The sequence below is a fragment of the Drosophila eugracilis genome, unplaced genomic scaffold (genome assembly GCF_018153835.1).
Source record: "Drosophila eugracilis isolate 14026-0451.02 unplaced genomic scaffold, ASM1815383v1 contig_2167, whole genome shotgun sequence".
Classification (NCBI taxonomy): domain Eukaryota; kingdom Metazoa; phylum Arthropoda; class Insecta; order Diptera; family Drosophilidae; genus Drosophila; species Drosophila eugracilis.
This window is the reverse complement of record NW_024573052.1, coordinates 1,655,273-1,672,741: the sequence shown is the minus strand read 5'-3', so window position 1 is coordinate 1,672,741 and position 17,469 is coordinate 1,655,273. Positions and strand designations below refer to the sequence as shown.

General features: G+C 45.3%; 2 protein-coding genes across 4 annotated transcripts in view; one reads left to right on the top strand and one right to left on the bottom strand.

Annotated features, from left to right (window-relative positions):
• The window catches only part of LOC108102436 (broad-complex core protein), a 94,529-nt gene that overhangs the window by 37,784 nt on the left and 39,276 nt on the right, over positions 1-17,469 (bottom strand). The window contains exon 1 of one of the 3 annotated variants that reach the window (XM_017207417.2): positions 13,672-14,449. The exons of 1 other annotated variant lie outside the window; for it this stretch is intronic. The gene's annotated coding sequence lies outside the window, so the exon portion shown is untranslated. Of the gene's footprint in view, positions 1-13,671; positions 14,450-17,469 lie in introns of those variants that run through there. One more of the 3 variants, XM_017207413.2, reaches the window with a different exon arrangement.
• LOC108102435 (mucin-5AC) overlaps positions 2,664-17,469 on the top strand; it is a 73,930-nt gene continuing 59,124 nt past the window's right edge. The window contains exon 1 of the mRNA XM_017207412.2: positions 2,664-3,838. The gene's annotated coding sequence lies outside the window, so the exon portion shown is untranslated. The remainder of the gene's footprint in view (positions 3,839-17,469) is intronic.

Sequence of the window (17,469 nt, the reverse complement as noted above, 5' to 3'; positions counted from 1 at the left end):
GAATACAAAACTTGAGGCGTATTAGAATGTAGAATTCCCAGACGCAGCACACATACATATACGCGCGCGCAGCAAAAAAGCATTTTTTGCACAAAAAGTCCAGCGCCGAATTTTTTAATGTTCTCGATCTCTGTTCGTTCTGCTTGTTCTCTCTCTCTGTCGCCCGAACTCTCTCTCGCTGCTTATACTAGAGTCGCTTTTTTTTGTGCATAGAAGAAAACAAGACGTTTCGCTGACTAATAACTAACAAATAAGGCAGAGAAAGCTCATAATCACTCATCCTTATCCCTTTTGTATATCCTCTGACCTTTCAGATCCAAAAAACTCTCCATACTCTCCATCCTTTAATAGATCATTTCTACAGATCTTTCAACTATTGCAAAATGAGCGCACATTTTCTCTGCGTCTTCGTTTTTTATTTATTGCTGCATATAGTCGAGATCATATGTGTGTGTGTGTGTGTGTGCCGTAGTGCTTACGAACTTTCAAGGCTAAATACTAAATTTTTTGCTGCCTTTGTGGCCGTATATTATTATTAAATTTTGTTTGGCGCATTTCGCTAGCCAGCTCTCGCTCCCTCTCTCTTTCTCACTCGCTCGAAATAGTTCTAGAAAAAGTCGAATTCGTTGCAGTCGTTTTTTTTTTCGCCACTCTCCCAAAAAAGTGCGAGTGTGAAAGTGTGTGTGTGTGTGTGTGTGTGTGTTTGAATAAAAGCAATTATTTGGCTGACTGCGCTGTAGCTTATAAAAAGCCAAAAGAGCAGCGGCGAACGCGATTAGATAGAGTAGCTAGTATACATAGTAGTTTGTTCAGTTGGAAACTAAATTGTATAATGCGAGTGGCGAAAATAGAAGTCTTCTATGTATGTATTTGTAGGTGTGTGGGTGTGGATGTAGGTGTAGCTGTTCCGATCTGATCACATTGGTGTGCCATATCTCCTGCACCTCCACCCTCGCAAACTTGTTTGCTGCCCCTTCTCCTTCGCCTCCTCCTCTTTTTGGCTTTCTCTTTCTATTGTGTTTGTCGGAAACTTTGCTTTTTTTTTTATTGCCATTGCCTTCGTTCTCCTATCGTTTGTCTCCAAGTGTGTTATGTCTACGAGTGTGTGTGTGTGTGTGTGTGTTTCTATTTTCAAGGTTAGCTGAGTTAGTTCTGCTCATACTTGAAGCACACACACAAGCGTTGCCTTTCCCAATTCAGCATTTCCATTTCCCTCTTTCCCTTTCAAAGTGCGAGAGGGACGATGCGTGACAAGTTGGTCTACGACAGCTTACAAAACGTTAAACAAGGTCAGTCCACATCCACTTTTCCACTTTCCCCACACACCGTTTTGGCCCCGCTTTCCACTTGTTGCCGGCTAGACGCTGTGGCGCCCACATCACATTTCCACATGGCAAATCGCACACATTGCAAATAGCTTCCCCCTTTTTCCCTTTACACATTTCTTTTTCCAAGCACCGAATGCCGGCCAAATGTAAAATCTAACGGCCAACACACACACACACATAGAGAAAGAGAGACAGAGAGAGAGAGTAGTGAAAGCGAAAGTTCTGTGTGAAAACTAAGAGAGAGAGGCGAGGTGGATGGGTGGACCCGACAAGGAGGGCATTACAAAATGCAAGCTGCATCTGTGTGGGGCCGGTGGGTGTCTACTGGGTGGGGCTAGACACATGCTAGACGAAAATGCCAAAAGGCAACCAACCACCGGCATAACGGGGCATTTCCCTTTACCATTTTACATTTGCATTTGCATTTGCACACGCACACGCCCATTTACATATGTATATGTACACACGGGGCACCTACCTGATTAATGCGTGTTAATTAGCCCATTAGGCTAATTGTAAGCCATTAGAGGAAGAAAGAGGGGGAATACAAAGCAAGCAAATAGAGCAACTAGCACCCAGTAGATGTGCCAGAGAGAGATAGCAAACGGAGAGAGAGAGCAATTCAAAACAAAACCAAAACCCAATTCTACAACTCGTAAACTGAGTCCAAGTTCAAGGTCTCGCGTTCAATTCAATCGCCTCTGCCAGCGTCACTGCTTCTGACGGCGTCGCTGTCTAGCTAGTTGCGCATAATAGAGAGAGTGAGTGAGTGAGAGAGCATTAGAAAGCTCGCAAGTCTTGCGATGGTGTTAAAGCGTAAGCGTGTGGACAAACACTCGCAAACAGCGCTCTCTCCAGGAGGAAGAGGATCGCACCAGACAGCAAAGAAGAAGAGCCAGCGAACCCCCCTCCCCCCTCTTTCCTGTCTGGAACTATTTCATTCCTAATAAACAATACAAAAAAAAGAGCCTGGCCACTTTTGTCTACGCTTCAGGTTCTTCTTCTTCCTCTTTGGGCTCTTGCTGCCTTTTGTTTTGTTTTGGCTTTGCTAAACTTCCCTTCCCTCCTTATTCCGCTCAACATTCCCGCTGACAAAGTTGATTTCTATTGTTAGTGCGCTGCGACTGCGCCGTCAGCTTCGTCGTCGTCTCGCTCTCTCTCTCTCTCTCTCTTTTGCTTAGTTGTTTTGCATTTTTGCTAATTTGACCTTCACCTTAACCTAGTCATCGTGTGTCGGACATTCGGTCGTTTACCCCGCGCAAATTCGCAAATTCGCCAGCCAAAGTCGAAAAAGCTTCAAATACATAAAAAAAGAAGAGAGTGGGAGAACGTGAGTGTATGTGTTTGCGTATGTGTAGGCTGAGTGGGAGAGGAGATCCCACAATAGTGCTAGACAAGAGAGCAATGCAGCCTCCCTCTCCTTCTATTACAACATTCCTCACTCTTTACTACAAATACTTGCAAGTGAATGACCAGTTTCAACTTCCAAAAGCACTCCTCTCTTCATCTCACTCTATTACTATTTCTCTTCCCCACTAGTTTCTATTTGAGCGCATTTTTTGGCGCTCTCTTTCTATAGTGGAAAAGAAGGAGGGAAAAATAACGATAATACGGACCATTAGAGACCCTTTCTACCCATAAATCATCATTATTAGTTTCCTATTTAGCTGAAATTACTTTACTTGATTGGTATTACAATCGTAGTTAGTTTAATACACATAATTCACATAATTAGACAGACTAGCTTACACTAATATACTGTTACATGGTTTGTGACCAACTGTTCTATGAAAACAATATAGCCTAGTACTACATGTAGGGTACAACTAGCCATGTAAGTTTCGAAATGCTGCTCTTGAGTCAAATCAAATGGAAGACTGCGAGTGCGAATAGTTTTGCGCTAGATCGTCGTGTTCATTTTCCAGCGTTGCTTAGTTTCGTTTAGTGTGCAGATCGGAGTGGATCCCTCCACGGATTAGGAGTTGTTACGACTGTACATACTTTTTTTTTTATGGTGTCTCTTTGAAAAAAGGAAGTGGAAGTGTACAGTTATGTGATTGGGGTTTTTGTGCGCGCCGATTTTCGCCCCTGTCATTGGGGGTCTTTGAACTTAGAGCAGAGCGTTCAACCCCGCCTACCGCCTTCTATCGCCCACGTTTCGTTTTTTGGGCTTCGTGCAACTCCGAAAAGTGTGACGACGTCTGTGTGGCCATTATCGCGACCGTTTCGGTTTGTGCGATAACCGATAAGTGTTGCGTTGTATTGTGTGCCCTCGCCGCGTGCAGTTAACCGCCTCGTCTCCCTCTCCCTTTTACTAAGTAATCAGTTATTGGCCCGCTCTAATGAACGTTGAACTGCAAATTGCAAAAACGTACGAAAATAATAAACAAACGCGAAATGCGAAATTCGCTCTCTCTAGCGAAACATCCGCGTCGCCGTCACCCACACATTCGTATAATGGGTGGGTGCATTCACCTCTGGATCTTGTGCCTGCCTATCGGATGATCACTGTAAGTGCTCTAAAGGAAAGGAATGAGAGAGAGAAAGAATATGAGGAGGAGGAGAAGAAAAGAGCGTCGGCGGCTAAGTAAACTGCGCCATTTCTGTTGCGTTCCAAAATGTGTATACAAAATTTGCATTTTGTGTCCCTCTTCTATCCTCCCTCTCTCATCCTCACCGAAAAGTACATGGGAACGACTGGAAGTCGAGTTGGCAGAATAACTGCAACGTAACTGTTTTTGCTATATCGTTTATCGAATAGGAATAGGCAGACATAAAAGAGGGTTTCTAAGTTGCCAGCGCAGCAAATGCAATTCGCGAAAAATGAAAACTGAAATGTGAAATGTGAAGTGTAATGTAAAAGGAAGCAGTTTAGTGGGAAACCAAAAAGTGAAGTGAAGTGAGCACACGAGAGCCTATCAAAATCGAACAAAAATTCAAAGAGCGAATAATGCATGGCTCCCCTTTCTTTTCCCTACTTCTCCATCTCCTTCGCTGCACACAATTTAATTCGCATTACATTGGGGATTTAGCTTGTCTTGTTTGCATTTTGCTTTTGGCTCGCCTGCCTTCCATTGCCATTGCCATTCTCATTCCCATTCCAGTTTCCATTCGTGTTCGTACATATTGATATGTAGATGCGTTTACATAGGCGCTCGTATGTGCGTGGCCAGCTCATTAATTTTATAGACCATTTTGCGCAATGTGGCACACACACACATACATATATATATTCGCTAACACATTCGCGATCAATTGACACACATATATGTGCATATACATACGCACACTGCAATATATTAGCATTTCTCATCAAAAAGCTGCTCTCTGCGCTCTGCCAGCGTCGCCTTCGCTGCGTCGCTGAGGTTAAGAAACTTTTGGGGTTTAATAACATTGCACAAGGTTATTAGATAAAAAAATGTGCTCGCCGCAACTGTGCGCCCGCGAGAGCGAGAAGGCTAGCTAGGGCTCCCCTTCTCCCTCTTCCGTTCTCTTTCCCTTCCTGTTGCCGTATTCCCATTCCCATTGCCATTCCAATTCCCGACTCTCTGTTCGGCTGAGCTCGGCTAAGATCGGATCGCTTCGTGTGCAAGCTTCTAGTGGTTAAGTATGATGAGAGGAGGGATCTGGAAAGGGGTGCGACAGGGGGCATTATTTTTAGGCCCTGCATGCACACGCACACACATGTGTGTGTGTGTGTGTGTGTGTTCCCCAAGTTTTGTGTATTTTTCGGGACTGGCAAATTTCTTGGCCGTTGATCTTTGGCGTTCTTTCTGCTTCTTCCTTCTGTGGATACTGAATGTCAATGCATTGTTGGATACGCGTGCGGGGGGTGACGACCAGGAGAGGGGGGTTCAATGCGCATCTGGCTCACCGAGTGTACACACATTTACTTTTTGTGCCCATTATTCGCAGCGCTTTTCTACTCTGCTCATTTTCGTGTTTTTTTTTTTGTTATTTTTTTTGTTTTTTTTTGCACTATGCGAACACAGTCTGTGCAGTCTGGAAGGGGCGATCCACGATCAAGTGGGAAGGGGTTAGGAGGGGGTGTTATTTTTGAAGAGGGGGTCACCATCACAGTCATGGCCATTGTCACTGTTTATCACATTTACCGTTAAGCAGCCCGTCTCGGGTTACCCGTGTCATAGCCCAAGAAAAGCTACAACGGTTTATGGTTCATATAAGACGACCCTCGATGTCTCGTCTGTGTCTCTTGGCAACCCCCCGACTCCTCCCCATGAAAGCTGAGAACCTCTTCACTTGAAAAATGCAAAAAAATAAGACAATAAAAAAACGCAAAAATAAAACACAAGTGAAAAACAAAACAAAAAATGTCAACGAAAGTGCAGGAAATGAACGAAAAAATTAACCAACGATCGGATCGGTTGGCAGTGCAGCAAAGAACAGGGAGAAGCCAAAGTGGAAGTAGCAGCAACCCATTGCCATTCTTAGTACCATTCCCGTTTCCAATCCCCGGGACTTCCTAGCTCCCCCATAACTATGAACATGACACTCATGACCAACTGACTGACTGCGCCAGCAGAGCAGGAAGAAGCAGAGAAGAGCAGCAACGCCAGCAGTGGCAGAAGAAAGGGGGATTTGCAGTGCAGAAAGCAGAAGAACATGAAGTAAAGAATTGCACACTCGAAGAAAAAGTAATCAACTCAGAATATATACAGAAAGTATAATCGATGGGTTAAGATTTATATTAAGATTTAGTTTAGGAGAAAGGCTATAAACTCATGGCTGATTTTCCTAACTTTTCCAGTTTAAAGTTAATTCTCTAAGTGCAGGGCCTTCATCTCCATATCCAGCAATGCTGTTGCGTGCGTCTGTGGCCGCCTGGGCAGAAATAGAAACATCGCGAATGTGGCAGAAGCAAGTAGAAGAAAGGAGAATTGAGTAAGAAGAACGGGGCAGGGTGACAGAGACAGAGACAGAAAGAGCCGAGACTGGAGAAGAGTTATCTCCTAGCCTTTGTGCCTGTGCCATTTGTTTGTCTATCCGGCTTTTGGCCTTGGAGTAACCGTTTCCGAGAACTTGGGAACTCGCCTATATATATATGTATGTATGTGTATGTATGTCTATAGCGATAACTATGCACTTTGTATGTCTCTGTCTGTCATTATGTTGCCATCTCTGTTGCGCTGTCTTCGCTTTCGCTTTTGTTTCTTCTGTTGCTGTTGCTGTTGCTGTTTTCTCTGTTTGTTTTTGCAACTCCTATCCTCCTATCCTTCTAGCCCCTCCTCAACTCGACAATTTGTGGCGGCCTTGAACGGCATCATCATCATCATCATCGTGATCATGATCGTGATCCCCATTTGTTATTGCGCCCATCCAACGGCAACGGATGCATTTGTGGCTGTGGTGCAGCCAAACAAGTGCTCCGTGCTAGAAGAACATACATACATATATGAGTCACGGGAATGGAGAACTAAAAGCTGGCGACTGGAGCTGGTAACTCTAGGGGAGCTCTGTCACTGCTGGTTGTCTGCGTGCTTTGTCCACTTGTGTGCGTGCGTGCGACTGACTCTCAATTGGCCGCAGTTTCCACTTGATTCCAGTTGATTGGGTTCCAAGGCTAACGGAAGTGCTACTGGTTGCTGCTAGTCTGCTCTGCAGTTCTCTAATTGCCCCATAACTTTGATGAATATTAACTGTAAATGTGTTAACCCGTTTCGGAGATGATGTCCTTTGTTCTTTACTTTTTACTATTTTCCTCTGTTTTACTGTTACTCATCAGCTTCCTGGAACTGAAAACTAGAATGAGTGCCTGTGCGACCCTCTTTTGCGTTGCATTTGCAAATCCGTGGCAGCAGCAGCAACAATTGCAGCAGCACACCAGCAGAGGCAGCAACAACAAGTTATGCGCCGTCAACCTTGAATGTCGGCCAGTCGCACACACAGAGATGGCTAACACACACACACACACACACACAGACACCCTAATACCAACATCAGCACGCAGACAGCGTCTAGTCGGGGCCACCACTTTGGCGAGTCTCCATCTCCTCGGCCTGCGTCTCCTCCGCTGCTCTGTTCTGTTTTCCTAGCATCCAGCCAGCCACCACATTCGCAGCCCGAGCTCCACAGCACGTCCCACGTGTGTGCCCCATACCCTCAGCCCCCCTTGTCTCCTTCCCCTCGTTTTCATAGTCTGGCTCTTCCTCCGTCTCTAGTTTCTGTCGTTTTATGCTTTTTTTCGCTCTTCCTTTTTGCTAGGCACGCTTCGTTGGCTGCCTGCAATTTTCATTCAGTTTTTCTCTCGTCGCGCGACTTTCCCACACCACCGCCGCCGCCCTCCTTGCCTTGCCCCGCCGCTCCTCCCAAAGCTCAGCTCCCTCGCGTTGCAGGAATGCAGAAAAATGTGTTAGTGGAGTAGTTGCCATTACGTCACCTTGCCGTGTCTGTGTGTCTGTGTCCATGTGCGCCTGTATGGGTACCGGTCTTTGTGGCTTGCAGATGGGGAATGGTTGTAGATGGAGATGGGGATAGAGATGGGGCGTTGTGGAGTGTTGTTGTCGTTTGACTGACTCGTCTGGGTCTCGGTCTCGGTCGCCCTAACAACTAACAGAACATAAAAAAAAAAGCGTGGCAGAGGCTGCGGTTGCTGGTGCCACTGCCACTGCCACCTCACATTCAAATGGTGGAAGGTGGAATAATAGGTTTTGTGGGGGAGTATGAGTAGGAGTAACCTAACTGAACCGCTTGAGTGCGTGCCTGTCTGGCCATTTGGCCCCTGTTTGTCCCATTTCCCGAATTACAAAATTGCGACAGAAAGCGAAAGTTGCAATGCGGGGCTACATCACCTCACGTGACGACTTACCTGCTATCTGAGCTAATCCTGAGAGAGTTCCTGAGAAACCAATTCCGATCGATTCAGAATCAAAAGATTAAGCCTGAGTGGGTTGCAATATATATATAAAAATATATATATATATATATTTTTAACGATAAAAACATTAACAAAAAATATTAAACAAAATGGTTGTGGAAGCAAGCTGTGGTGGTGCGGATGCGGATATTATGTGAACTTGCAAATTCAGCGCGACTTGCACTTTGCGCGAGCGATTTACGATTTACGATTCTCAATTTGCAATTTGCAATTTGCAATTTGCAATTTGCAATTTACAATTTACAATTTTTGCGATGAGCTGCCACACGACGTTTGCTCGGTGCGACGCTGAAGAGCAAACTGCAGTTTCGTCGTTTCGGGCTGGCTTTCGATCTTTCCCGAACCCTGTTCCACTGGCCTTCACGATCGGATCCGAGTACAGATCCTCAGCTGCCTTGCCTTGCCTTGCCTTGGCCGTGAGCTTCACGAAGCGTCTGACTAACTGACTGACTGCAGCCGAAGAAGAAGAAGAAGAAGAAGAGGGGGTAAAAGAAGAAGAAGAAGAAGGAGCGTAGAATGGCAGAGCAGCGGACAAGTCGAACAATGCAACGGAGAGTCCAGAGGAGGTTGAGGAAGGTGGCATCGCAGGGAGGGTAAAGAGGAGGCGAACGAGGCTACTGTGCTCGCCCTGCTTCCTGCAGTGTATCTGTATCTGTATTTATGTATATGTATATATGTATCTGTATCTGTACACTCTGGCCTGTCTTTGTATGCAGATGCACCGAAAATGAATTTGAAGGTAAGCAGTAAGCAGTAAGCAGTAAGCAAGATGAAGAAGGACGGGGGGTCTAGGCCTGGTCCGTCTGCTTTTGTGACTCTCCATCAAAGTGCTAATGAGGGGATCCCAAGGAGAGGGGTAGAGGGAAAGTTTCAAGCAACAGGGCAGCTGCATTGTATGAGTCAAATGTCCTTCTTTCGTATCAGGGCCACATCCGAATCAAATTTCAGTGTATGTATCTGTACCTGCATCTGTGTGGATGTGGATTTTGGATTTTGAATTTCGGATGCACTTCAGCCTGCAGCTATATTGAAAGCTATCTTTGAGCTAAAAGGGTTGCTTGGAGATTCCCCCACTGGAAAGGAGTAGGTGCAAGAGTGGTTTAGAAGAAACCCCTTACCTGATGGCTTTGGCTAGGAGCTCGGTCAGCAGGCGCATCCTCGCACATGGCGGCGCTGCATTGGGTTATCAGAGTAGACAAGGATGCACACTGATTAATCACTTTAAAATTTTTTCTTTTTTTTTGGGGGCTGGCTTTCTTCCGCTTTCTCCGCTCCTCTGAACTCAGCGATTCTTCAATTTATTTAGGATAGAAAAACGCGCGCGAATCGCGCACTTTATTCCGGAATTTCTAGCCGGGATTGTTTATGTTGTCTCTTGAGGGATGTTGCAAGGTTCTTAGACGGTTCTTGGTCGGTCATAGGATGCACTTGACAAAAAAACACAAAAAAAAGTAGGACAGGACTGTGTTGGATGGTTTGGTCTCAAGGCTGGGTTTAGTTGCAAGTAGCAAGTGCTGCCGCCACTAATGCCATTCAATTCGAGTTCAAATTTTAGAAATGGAAATTGAAATTGAAATTGAAATTGTGCGTTTAGGCTGAACTAACTTTAGTAACTGAACCGATCGAATTAAAAAGCTCAACTGAGTTCCGAAAAAATGCAGTTAAATGTGTTGGGCTTGTGCCGCTGCCCTCTGCCAGTGCTGTTAGTGTATTGGTTCCAGTGTCCCAGTGTGTGTGCCTGCCCAATTGAATCAGAGAATTCCCTCTATATATGTATATGTGTGTGTGTGTGTGTGTTTGTGTATACTTATGCCGCCTGTATGTTTCATTCGCTTTTTTGCTTTTTACTTTTTTGCTCGCCTTTTTTTTTTGTTATATACTTCTCATGCGATTGTGTGTGCGTGTGTGTGTGTGTGTGTTTCTTTCGCTTTTTTGGAGTGCAGCGACGCCGACTGCGGCGATCAGCGATCTGCCATACGATCGCTGCAGTTTACAGCGCAGTTTGCAGCGCTGTCGCCCGAAAATAAAAAACGAGCAATTTTTGCCCATGCGACGGCGGCAGCGTACCAGCCGAGCGAATATTGCGTTTTTTCGGGGGTTCCATGTGTGTGGGTTTTCTTTCTGTTTTTTTTTTGTTTTTTTTCTGTTTTTTTATTATGTATTTTCTGGTATTGCCCATTTAGAAGTTTTGTTTATTCATTGTCAGGCCGACAAAATTGGGGGAAATGAAATGCAAACCCGTAGCCGAGCGAATCAACGAGCGCCGCCCACACACACACACACACACACACACACACATGCCCAAAATGTTTGCTCCATTCCCATTGCAGATCCGCAGATCAGCAGCGGTAATTTGTAAATAGAGGGAGAGCGGAAAGGGGAATGGGGACATGCAACTTTCGCCCTATGTAACTTCAAGATACACAAAGCGGTACACACGCACACAAAGTCGCGTTTATCAGCAGAACGTCGCCGTCGTTGTCGTCGTCGTCGTCGTTCGCTGTCGTTGTGGATCGTCTTTGGTTCGTTATTTCCCGCTTGGCAATCCACCACCGCCGCCGCCGCCGCCGCCATCCCCCTCTGGAGGTTCCAATTGAAAGTGTAGCCCACATTTCATGCCCCATCCCCATCTCCACCAGCACAAGCAGCAGCAGCAGCAACAGCAGCAGCAGCACCAGCACCAGCCTAAATCTAAAGCCAGAAACGAAGTCTTGGAAGTCGGCCTGTTTTCGCATTTGTTTTCAGGCCCTTCCCCCCCACCACCACCGCCGCGATCCCCTTTTGAAATTTGCAATTTCTGCTGATGTTGCCGAAGACTTGTTTAATATTTTGGTTACCATTACCGCATTTTATTACATGGCTCCCCTGTTTGCCATAACCCAGATTCCCGTTTCCCTGTCCCTTCATTGCCTCCGCCCTTCCCTTCCATAGGCACCACGCACAAAGACCGAAAACACTGATGAAGACTACAAACTGTAGACGACTGCAGACTGCAGTGAAGATTTGCTGGCCCTGAGGAGAAACTGAGAGACTGAGAAACTTGTTGCCACTTGCATCTTGTTTGCCCGATTATTTTTTGTCCGATTTTCATTGTTTTTTATTTGTGCTGCGTTTTTATTTTACTTGCTTGCTGCATCCTCTTGTTGTTGTTGTTGCTGCTTTTTTTTCTTTTTTTTGGAATTTTTTTTTAGATTCATGCGTGGCGATTTTGGTTTTTTAATTCTGCTGGTCTCGCACTTATGCTAGCATTTTTCAAGAATTGTTTTTAATGTTGTTTTGTTAAGGTTTTACCCCCCCCCCCACCCCGCTCCCTATGCAATGACCTCTTGCCGATTCATACACGAATCAACTGAATAAACCCTCATGAATGTACTATATATACTATATATATATATATATATATACACAGGCAGACAGATCGACATACGTACGTATCTATAAAGTCTTTATTGCTGCTTCTCGTTCGGTTTATGGCCGCTTCAAGATCACCGCAAAATGTCACCGGCGAGTCGTACAGATTAGCCGGAAAGAAAAGGAGAAGAGTTGCACGGGCAGAGGGACCACTGTACCAGTCTCTAAGCACCGCTCCTTTGTTGGGTTTTGGGTGCTTTGCAATTACAACCGGCATTAACCTCTAGGTGGGCATTGGCGGTGGCGATGGCGATGACGGTTGGCGGTAGAGGCGACGGTGTGTAGACCTCGACAACAACCTCACGGCGTAGACGTCAATGTCGAAGGCAGCAGGCAGCAGGCGGCGGTACGCAGCAAGCAGCAAGCAGCAGCGACTGCGAAGGCGAAATGATCGCATTGAACTTGTCGCCGTTTGTTCTAATTGGAACTGCAGTGGGTTAGTCACCCAGTCAGTACCGCTCACGCACTCCTCATCTCCCTGTGGCAAACGTTCTCTGGTTCTGTCTCTCTCTCTTTTTAGAATAGCTGGGCGTATACGTAATATGCGAGGAGGTCATCGACGGAAACGAGCAAAGCCAGTAAGAGAGAGAGAGAGAGAGTTAGAGATCGCCCCCGCTAGCGCCCTGGAAGTGGCAGTGTTTACAAGAGGAAAGCTTTGATCAAGTTCAACGGCCGCGATCCAGTCGATCCAGTGCCATTTCGGAATACAAAACACAAAATACCGAATACGAGAGGCGACGATCGCGAGATCGAGAGTGAGGAATGTGCGAGCAGAGCGCCAGCGAAAGGCAAGCAAATCAAAAATAATGGATATAAGGGAAGGGTGCCAGTTTTGGTATAGGAAAATGGGAAACCTGACAAGGTGATAAAGGAAATGGAGTCTCTAAATAAAGAAGGGGTTAAGAATTGTATTTTTCTAGTGGGAAATCTCAGCCATAAGAACTTGCAAAGGAAAAATAAAAATAAATATAAGATGGGATAACTTTTTAGTATTAAAAAAATGTACAGAAAAATCAGTAAAATGAGTTTAAATCGTGTTCTTTATAATTTTAAGTTTAAAAATAACACTTACAGCCATATTTATCAAACTATTTGAAATGCAAGGAAGATTATTTAAAATGAAACAATGTTTTAAAAGGCAATTTTATAAGAAAGTGATAACTCCACGTATTCTATATATATTCGAAGATATACTTTTTTTTCTTTAAATTTCTGATTCATACAGAGAAATGATTTCAGCAAAAACTCTTTGGAAAATGTATAGAATTTGTATAAGTAGCTTGTTTTCTTTTTTATAAATTTAGAAAGTAAAGTTAAAGTTAAGTTTTGGAGAGTTGAGATCTTGAAGTTTAAATCTAAGCAGATAGATGGACTTGGCTTAGGAGTTAAGTTAAGATTTATGATCTTGAAGCTAATATATAATATGAAGAGTCATAGGGAAGTTGGGGAAGAGTCATAGGGAAGTTGGCTAATGAAATTCCTACTTGTTTATTTTATTTAATAAAAACCATATTAAATGCTGTAAATCAAGAAGTAAGTAAAGTAAAAACTTACAGTTTGTTAAGGTATTTAATTTTTAAAATGAGAATTTAAGAAATAAAATAAAAGTAGAGATGATTATGAAAAGATTTTGTTTACGAAATGAAAAACAAACTTAGTAATAGAGAAGGGTTTTAGGACTTGTAGGAAGTAGTGTAAATATTTTGATAAAAATATTGGAAATATAAGCTTAATGATAAGATTAATGATAGGAAAAACTTAAAAGAAAATGTCCTATAAATTCCTAGACACACATATGAGATAGCGGAGACTTCAAAGATCAGTTTCGAGAAAGAATTCTATAAACAAAATCTCAACAAGGCTAAGCTAGTGAATAACCATATGGAAAGGTTTAACATGTGAGGCTTAAGAAAAGCGACTAAAACTTGACAACCTCTGCTCAGAGAAGAGAAAACCTGTTCTAGTCGATAAACTACCATTTCTTGGATAAAGTAAATCTCAAAATATAGTAAAAAAGAAAGTCCCACCCTCACTTACATGTCAGTGTGCTGGCGATCCTGCGGCTGTGCCAGGTGCATCGCCTAGAGCTGCTCCGGATTCCGGCTGGCGATCCGCCTCCGATCGGAACTTTCTATAGAATTCCGTCTGCTCACTCTCACTTTCACTGGGGCGGACAGTTTGTCAGTTTGTCAGAGTTTCTGTTGCGGTTGCTCGCTTTTCTTTACGGTTGCTTGAATTTTTTCTTTGTAAATTTGTTTCTTTAATTTGTTCTCTGCTTGTGGGCTGCTTTTTATCACTGGGTTTGTTTTGTGTTCCTAACTTCTTATCGGATAACTTTCACTTTGATTAGATACTAGATTCGATTTATTGCACAACTTGTCATCTCTCTGCGTTACACCAAAACAAAAATGAAAACAATCAACAATCGGGCGCGATGAAAACGTTGGAAATTCCGTAAAATTCCGGGATGCTGTCCTTTGCTCCGGTATTAACTATTAGCACTTGCAAAAAAAAACTAAACAAGGAAACAGGGCAAAACAATTCACGCAGTTCTTGTTAGAGCTTTGTATGTCTTGGTGGAGTTCTTATTGGATTTTGGTTTGTGGAGTTGAGTCTGGGACGTCTGATTGGGTTTTTTGAGTTTGAAGTTTCAAGTTGGAAGTTTGAGTTTCAGTTTCAATTTCCGTTTCCGTTGGTGGCTGATTTTGAGATTTTTTGGTTCGCGTCGCAGCACGCGCACGTAACGAGCAACAAACAGCAACTAACGTTATTTTTAAAAACCCAACTCGATTGAAGTCCAAGTCGCAATCGCAATGGCAGCGACGCTGGCTGCGGCAGCGGCAGAAGGACTGGCAGCGGCAGCGGCTGTGACTGTGACTGTGGCAGCGCTAGCAGGACCAAGAAGCAGCCGAAGCCAAAGCCGAAGGACTGCCGAAGAGTCGAAGGATGCGGCGGCAGCGAAGCCGACGGAACTTTGTTTTGGTGCCCAAGCTGATGGTGATGCTGTGCTGCTTATGGATGGTGCTGGTCCTGCTGCTGAATCTGAATGTGAATCTGGAGCTGCGCGACCGTGGAATAGAAAGTTTAGCACACAATTGAAGTCATTACAGAGCTTGTAATACAAACACAGACACAGACGCACACTCACACACACACACACACACGGACGCACTTTGGGATTAGCGTTTGGCAAGGCAAGGATACCAATTAGATGGCCCGGAATACTATGCTACGTTTCGCTGACCGCTGACCGTCCGCTGCCTGCACTCGCTCGCTCCTCGCTGCCAACTGGATGTTGCTGCACTAGACCATTGGACCACAGTCCACTGTCCACTGTCCATTGTCCGCTATAACCCCCTCACCCCGCCATAGGCCACCACACCTCACCATCCACCAAACTGTTCTGCTGCAGCGCTGCCATAAAAATCACCCGCCAAACAACGTACTAAACACTCATTACTCATTTCGCTGGCTTGCCATCATAGCCCACCGCCCCCCGCAACCATCCAGAAAGCGACCGCCCACCCGGGCAGCAACAACTATTCGCACACCGACACACACACACACACAAACACAGCCAGCGCGAGAGACACGCACACGGACAGGACGAAGTTTGCTCTTTTTTTCTGCGTGTGGCGTTAAAAAAAAGGATGCGACTGCTACGCTAGCCGTGGCAGAGGCTGCGGCAGCGACGCCAGGCAAAAAGGAAAATCAGAAACAAAACAAAAATGCGAAAAACGAACGAAAAATGCTAAAACCAAAAGCGGCAGCGCAGCAGAGCAGCTGAAACAAAAACTGAAAATGTAAAAAAAAAAGAAAAATGAAAACAGGCGAAAAAGGAAAACGGGAAGAGGAGGATAAGAGAAGAAGAAGAAAAAGAATCGGCGGCGGTGGCGGCAGCAGCAGCAGCAGCGGGAAAAAAGAGTCAGCGTGTGAGAGTGTGTGTGGCGGTGGAAAAAATTCATCCGCAACCAACCCCACTGCATGCTGCGACCACCCCGCCACCCCTCCCGCCCTTGCTTCGCACACACAAACACAACACAACAGCACACGGCACACAGCACACAGCACACACACAAACAACCCTTGTGCGATGCCGGCAGCAGTGGGAAATTTAAAAAACGCGTTTACACGACGACACGAGAGCGGAGCGCGCGCAAAAAAACGCAAACGAAACAGGACGAAGCGAAAAGCGAAAAATAAAAAATACAAAAATTTGTAAAGCACGAAAATAAAAAGGACTCTCATACACACACACACGTGCATAAAGGAGAACTACGAGCTACTACGCCCACCGCCCACCGCCGACGTCGAAAGGGGAAATCGACGCACAAAAATAACCAAGCGAATAAAAAAGGATGGCCTGCTGCGTATGTGTGTGTGTGTGTGTGTGTTAGCTGAAGAGCGTGATTGTGCGTGTGTGAGGAGAGCCGTTTTTTAAATTTTAATTTGTTGTCTTTTTACTCTGTTCCGCTCAGGCATTTGATGGCGCTTGCTATCTCGCTCGCTCTAGCCCCATTCTACTGCTACCCCGAAAAAGTATGCAACATTTTGGGCGAGATGGAAATGGATTGCGAGGGAAATGAAGACAGGGATATAGTGAGAGAACGAGAGAGTAAGATATATATCCCTTGGATGCTTTGGCCGATCTCGCAGATCCTTTATGTTACCTTGTTGCTATCCAAGCCGGCGGAATGTCGAGGCACAAACATAAATGGCTAAACTAAACTAAAGAAGCGGCGAGAACGAACGGCGAAGGACGAAGGACACGCGACTAGGCAGCCACGACGTCTTAACGGTTACTAACTGCCCAAGACGTTTGGCCATTTCGGCTGGAACCGAATGGCTGAAACCGAATGGCTGGCTGGCTACCCAGACGCCCAGACTCCCAGACTGCCAGCCAGGCTGACAGCCTCCCAGCCATCCGTGGGCAAAGGTTCATTCAGTCTGGGCATTTGGCGTGATTCGGAGAAAAGCAAAGTCAGCCGGAGATGGGAGACGGTGCCGGTAAAAGTCGCAGCGTCGCAACGGCGACGCCAGCGTCGCCAGTACATCGCTGCCTCAGGAGGAGGTCAAAGTTGAGCGGGAGCACTTGAAGACTTGGCCATCCTGTTGCTCGAAATGACCGCCCAGCCACTCAAGCAAGAACAACAACAACAACAACAAGAGAAGAAAGCCACCCAACGACCAACCGACCTACCGACCATCAAAAGTAAGCACTGCGAACTACGCACATACAAATGAGCGTAATAAAATCAAATGCTGATAGTGTGTAGTTGGACGCATTACCCGAAATCCGCCCCTCTATACTACTACTACTACTACTACTGCTATACTGTAACACCCACACATAAACATGGGCGCACACAAATACACAAACAGCAGCAGTAGCAGCAGCAGGAGTAGCAGCAGAGCAAATCTACTACACGCAATCTTCATTTTCAACGCCATCAAAGCCATTCCAATCATCATTATCGTCGCCATAATCATCAAGTAAAGTACCCACCAGTAGCGCCTCGACGCAGGACACCCTCTTCCTTTGCCCTCGGAGCTCCCCAAGAAGTATGCTATGCTACACGCTGGACGAGATTCTCTTTTTCGTCAGCGCTCTTAGACGAAAAGCAACGACGATGACGATGGCAATGGGATGCCAACAAGTGCGCCCGAAGTATTATTTTTTTTTTTCCTTCTTCTTTTTATTCCTTGCTCTCCATCTTTTGGCTCCTTTTTCGGCTAAAGAGAGAACTGTATGCTAGTCTGTGTGCGTGCCTGTGCGTGTGTGTGTGTGTGTGTGTGTCTGTGAGTAGTGGAAAGAGGGAGCGAGGGAAGCTGGAT